Genomic DNA, 6,735 nt, shown 5'->3' with positions numbered 1-6,735 from the left:
ACTGACTGGGAGGACAAGGGGGAAAATGGCTAAATAAATAAGAGAAAATTTCAAAGATATAAAGGCACACCTCGGTTCAAAAGAAACAGAGACAGAGGAGCACCTGGGTGGCTCAATCAGGCAAGCGTCCAACTCTTTATTTCGGCTCAGGTGGTGATCTCAGGGTTCTGGGATCCAGCCTGCTTCAGGCTCCACACTCAGCAGGGCATCTGCTTGAGGATTCTCTCTCCCTCTGCCCCTCCCCCTGTGCCTGCATGCCCATGGGCGTGCTCTCTCTCCCCCTCTCTCTCTCAAAATAAATACATACATTTTTTTTAAAAACAGACGGAATACTCAAAATGAGAGAGGTGATAGTTTTCTAGTATGGATTAACTAGAATTGTGTGTTCAGTTCTGGGCAGTTTTTTTTTTTCCTTTTCTAAAATGGTGAAATATATCATATATAAAAGCAGCATAAAACATTTATATATACTTTAAAGAATAATTTTAAGGAATGACTATGTATGTACTCACTACCCAGGTTTAAAAAAATAAAATATTTATTTCTTAAAACCCTCTGTGTGACCCTCCTTGATTACAATTCCCTCCCACATCAGATGTAACTGCTATCAGCTGGGGGTCTGCTTCTCCCTCTCCTTCTGTCCCTCCAACTGCCTTTTCTCTTTCTCTCTGTCGAATAAATAAATAAAATCTTTAAAAAATAAAAAGATTTTAAAAATAACACTTTCATTAGCTTTCTAACACACCTGCAACTTAGTGTCCTAATGCTCCATGAAATTAGCACAGTAGGTCTTAAGGGTATTCCTGGAAGCCATTCCTACACTAAGATAGCTAGCAATCAGTCTATATATATATACCACATGATATATATTCTCCAAACCAAACTAAATATACCACCAACACAACTTCCCCTTAGCTTTACCCAGAAATGCTCATGGCCTCTCCAGTATGGCTCGATATGAGGGGAACTATGACAGAGGGGAAGAAGGAACAGAAAGTGACCATCATCTTAACCATGTGTGATAAAAATATCTTGATTTTGCAAATTTTACAAAAGCACTTGACCATGCCCAAGTCCACACCTTAAAAGAGAAATGAAAACCTGTCCTTGGGAAGGTAACCAGAATGATGTAATGATTTGAAACCATTTTATATTAAGAGGCGTTAAAGGATTTAGGGAATTTGGCTTGGAAAAGAGGTTTGTCCAGAGCATGAGCTTATCAACGTTTGGGTGTTGGGGTGTTTTTTTTTGGGGGGGGGTTATTTTTATTTTTATTTTTACTGAGATTTAGTTTGTCTTATATGTGGTCCCAAGAGGTCAACCTAAGACTGAGGGCTCTAAGGTAGTAACACATTTTTGTTCAATATAAAGCAGAATTTTCTAACAAAGGTGTTCAGAGAAGTGAAGAGGTAATGAGTTTCCTGTTATTTGAGATGCTTAAGGAAAAATGAATGACTCCTTGCCAACTATTTTATAGGGGGAATTTCAGCACCAGATGGGTGGTTAATTAAATGTCTTTGAAGTATCCTCCAATGTTGAGATCCTGTGATTCATAAGAGAATGATTTATAATCTAGGTGACAATTGATGTATTATCTAAACGATTATACATACAACACTGAATGGAGCCTTGTGTCTGTGGTGAGGGGCCCCTATTCCCAATATAAGAGTATTAAGAAGTCATTTAATATATTGGCAGGCATAAAATCTGGGCAAAGAGAGTCTGATGATCTTAATGGAATATTATTAAACCACAACAGCAGGATCAGTTGGGCTCTTTCAGAATCAGACTATATTAATCCAAATAAAATATTCATGCCCTGAATCTGAGGCTCCTCTTTCTTGGGCAATCCTGGACACACTAAAAAGATTCTTACTGTCAACCTCCTTTTTTTGGTGAATTACCTAAGAATTGCTTTCCTTTTTCTGGCTGTAGACCTTATAATACCTCACCTCCCTTCTCTTTTACCAGACTGTCTTAATGTTTGCATTTCCCAGGTTTATAGATTTTCAAGTTTGATGTTGGCTGCTTCCTGGAAACCTCTAAGGAGTACTTAAGTGTCTTCAGTAACTTATCCGCGGTTACACTATAGGCTGCAGTCTTTTGGAAAGACTTCCTGTAGACAGTTGATCCCACCCATGGTAGGTAGATGTTTGTAAATTGCAAACAGAGCCCCTCCCTGACTTGATTGCTCCATCTTCTTCCCTGATCCCTTGCCTCTGTCACTGTATGTTCCAAACTTACTTTTACAATTGTAACTTTTATACAGTCTTTCCAGGAATTAATACCTAACAGTAACAGTCAGTATTAAATTGCTTAACAGTTGAAACATGTACCTTGGACATCCAGAAAAATGCTTTTGAGAATTCTTTTAAGACTTTGATTGTTGGGGGGAGGGATACCTGGCTGGCTCAGGTGGTAATATTACCATAATATGGTGCCATATTACCATTAATAATTATCATTACGTTGGTTGTAGAGAGGACTTAAAAATATAAATATCTTTAAAAAAAAGAATTTGATTGTTGGTTTCCAAAAAGAAAAATTTAAATGGTTACGATGAAAAAAAAAGATATTTATATTTATTTTACCATTTATAACTATAACTGTTATTAACTGTTTCTCATTTAAATCCACAGAGGATGGTTTGGGGAAAACAGCCTTCTCTTTTTTAGAACTTAGAGCCTCTAAAGGTATTAATCTGGCCTTGATCACAGTGTCTAAAAATAAAACACCCCATACTGATAACATGTTATTGTTTGAAATAAATTGTTTTTATTTATTATTCTCCTAAATTCTTTTCCCTATGATGGATCAGAACCAGACCTCACAAAGTGGCCTCTATTAAAGACAATATGGTGTGATGAAGCTGGATTTAACTACCAGCTCCTACTCACCAACAATGTTGCCTTGGAAAAGCCTTACTTTTCTCAGCTTCAGTTCCTTCCTCTGTAACTTAGTGTGTTGGTTCTTCATAGCAAAAGTGTCCAAGTAGTAGTCTTATATTAATAGGCAGAAGGTGAGGTGATGTTAGGGAAGAGGCAGTGATGCACCAGCGTGGTATAGTTGTTAGAAACAGATTTCAGAGCCAGTCTACCGGGATTTAAAGTCTGCCTCATTTGATTTATCCATAAAATGGGTTGGTGTAAGAGTTAAATGAATTAAAATATGTAAAGCAATTAGAACAAGGGACTCTATAGTTGCTTGCTGCTGTGATGATGATGATCCCTAAGAAAATAGAAGCAGAGGGCCTGAACCCAATGGTATTTTCTTTTCCCACTGGAAAAGAAAGCAGAAATCATTAGAAGCCAACATTATATAAACTTTGTAAGAATATGGAACATTTGCCACTCCCGTGTGTCTATTAGCTTTATCTCTTGTTTCTCCAGAGTGGTTAGCAGATAAATCTTAAAATAAAATGAGCCTGGGGGCACCTGGTTGGCTCAATTGGTTAAGCATCTGCCTGCGGCTCAGGTCGGGTCCTGGGATGGAGCTCCACATTGGACTCCCTACTCAGTCGGAGTCTGCTTCTCCCTCTCCCCCTCCCCCTGCTCATGATCCCTCTTCCGAGGTCTCTCTCTCTAATAAATAAATAGAATCTTTAAAAAAATTAAATGAGCCTGTATGCTTGGCTTCACATGCAGCAAGGAAGTGGGGGAGGTAGAGAGACTGTGTCTCATTCTGCATTTAGGCTTAGAGAGACTGCTACCAAAAGGAGAGAAAACAGGGGTGTCCCTGTGGCTCCAAGGAAGAAGGAACACAGGGAACAGACCTAGACCTGGAAAGGGGCTTGGGGACTCAGTGATGGCAAGGTTCATGTGCTTCCCTGCCCTCCCTTCATCCCTCATTGGGACTGTGGTAAGCATCAAATGAGCTTCTGACAGTGCCTTTTAAGCGGATAAGTGTTACAGAGACATCATGTTAAATTGCAGTGACTACGTTCATTTTACAACTATTGCATTGGAAAGCTGACCTCAAAACTGTGTTGTTAAAAGATAAACTGAGGCATGTTAAAAATATTGACAATTTATGTGAGCAAAGATCAATTCTCATCAGGCAGTACCAAACCAGAAGTGGTTAGGAGCCCTCCTCTGGCAGGAGCTAGGGGAATAACTCCCGTAGAGAAGGTACAGAAGCAAAGAAAGGAAATTATTGGATGGACTATAGTTTAAAGCCTAGTTGTCTATTTGTGATTGGTTGTCCTCGCGTTTCTATTTCTTAACCTTGAGGCATTTACAGGCAGAGGTTTGAGTTTGTTCATATAGGCCACCAAAGCGTTACAGCCTTCTCAGTCTAATGGCCTCTTCATTTAATTAAATAGTACGTAAGACCTGTTCAACTGGGGCGCCTGGGTGGCTCAGTCGTTAAGTGTCTGCCTTCGGCTCAGGTCATGATCCCAGGGTCCTGGAATCCAGTGCGGTGTCCAGCTCCCTGCTCAGAGGGAAGCCTGCTTCTCCTTCTCGCGCTCCCCCTGCTTGTGTTCCCTCTCTTGCCATCTCTCTCTCTGTCGAATAAACAAATAAAATCTTAAAAATTTTTTTTAAAACCTGTTCAACTCCTTAAACTCAGTTCAGTGTTTCAGTATTGTTGGGACCACAGTCAAACTTCCTTTAAGACTGACTGAACAAGTTCTGCCTAGTGCAGGAAGCCTTCTCTGACCACATCAACAATCACACCACACCTTCTTCTAATTTTCATAGGAGTTCCTCTTAACTTCCTGCAGCTGCTGAAACCTTCTATTGTGATTTTTACCTTGCTCTGAATGAGTCCTGTCTCATCCAGATGGCCCCCTAAGGCAGAGCAGAAAGCTTTCTATTCATAGGTGCTCAAAAAATAGTTGTCAAGGGATGGTATATGGTAGGCAGTATAAATGGCCCCCCAAAGACGTCCACATCCTGATCCCTGGAACCTGTGAATATGTCACCCTATATAGCAAAGGGGAATGAAGGTTGCAGGTAGAATTAAGGATGCTAATCAGGTCACCTTAAAACAGGGAGATTATTCTAGATTATGCAGATGAGCCTGATGTGATCTCAAGGACCCTTAGAAGTGCAAGGAGGAAGAATGGGTCAGAGTTACATAATATAAGAACATGAGCCTCTGTTGATGGCTTGGAAGATGGATGGAAGGGGCCAAGAGCCAAGGATCGTGGGCAGCCTCTAGAAGCTGGAAAAGGAAGGACATGGGTTCTCCCCCAGAGCCTACAGAAAGGAATGCAACCCTGACAATACCTTGCTTTTTGCTTAGTGAGACCCACTGCAGATTTCTAATATCCAACATGGTAAGCCACCAAGTTTGTAGTACTTTGTTTCAGCAGCAGAGGGAAAATAAGGCAGATGGCAAGAAATGACTTTTCTGTGACTGTATTCAGTGGCCCTGAACTTCCTAGTCAGCCTAAGCCTCAAGTTTTCAGGGCTCAAGGTTGAGAGTCTATAGTTCCTATTATTAACATAACCTGTGCTATGGGGGGAAATGAGAACTATTTTGAAGCAAAGCAAGATACAAATAATAGATCTTTTTAATAAGGAAAGGTAACTGCTTAAAACAAAGTTTCCCCCCCCCCAAAAAAAGTTTTCCTTGGTTGTATTAGAAACATTTAGCTCATTCTGGGGGTAAGGGAACTCTCCCAAAACAGGATGCAAAAATTTGCCCTCCCAGAAAGCACGAGATGAGATTACCTAAGTTTTGAAAACTGAGCTTTTCTTGCTGTCAGGAAAAGGATTTTTGATTGTTAAAAGTTGGACTCTGGTTACAGGATCTTCACCATGGGTTATCAGAAAACAAACCTTGGTTTTCTTGGTAAAGAAAAGAGAACTGGGGGCACCTGTGGCTCAGTCGGTTGGGTGTCTGCCTTCAGCTCAGGTCATGAGCCTGCTTCTCCCTCTCCTCCCCACTCTTACTATCTCTGTAGCTATTTCTCAAATAAATAAATAAAATCTTAAAAAAGGAAAAAAAATAGAACTGAGTATGAGATAGAAAGGAGGCATCTTGAAACCCAGGGAGAGGGCACCTGGGTGACTCAGTTGGTTAAGTGTCTGCCTTCGGCTCAGGTCATGATCCCGGAGTCCTGGGATTGAGCCCCACATGAAGCTCCCTGCTCAGTAGGGAATCTGATTTTCCCTGTGACCCTCCCCCTTCTCGTGTGCTCTCTCTCTCTCTCTCAAATAAATAAATAAAACCTTTAAAAAAAAAAAACAGATAAGGAGGAGAACTGCTGGGTATGTTAGGGAAAGTAGCCCAAATGATCTGGGGCTCAGTCCTAGAAAGATGTCCCCCCACCTATAGCCAATCAAGTGCACTAAGAGCCATAGCAAAAGGCAAAACCTGTACCCAGAACCCGTGCCCACTGGTATTCCAGTCTGAATGTGAGTAGGAACATGATTCCGTTCTGCCCAGGGATTTACCAGCCAAACATTCTGTGGGAGGAAGCAATGCCTGGAACTCGGTAAGATTTTTTTAAATTGTGGCGAAATACACATAACCTAAAATTCGCCATTTTAACCATTTAAAAATGTACAGCTTAGTGGCATGTATTACATTCACAACATTGTACAACCATTACCAGTCTCTGCCATCATTTCACAATGTATACAAGTATCAAATCATCATCATGTGTACACCTAAAAGGGATCTATGTCAATTATACCTCAGTTGAAAAAAAAAAAAAAGATTTCTCTATCAACCAACCACTTTTCCAGGCGAATATCTCCCCACAGTACCCACAAACACCACTTG

Source organism: Mustela nivalis (assembly GCF_964662115.1).
Source record: "Mustela nivalis genome assembly, chromosome: X".
Classification (NCBI taxonomy): Eukaryota; Metazoa; Chordata; class Mammalia; order Carnivora; family Mustelidae; genus Mustela; species Mustela nivalis.
The sequence above is the reverse complement of the archived record's forward strand: the minus strand, read 5'-3'. Positions refer to the sequence as shown.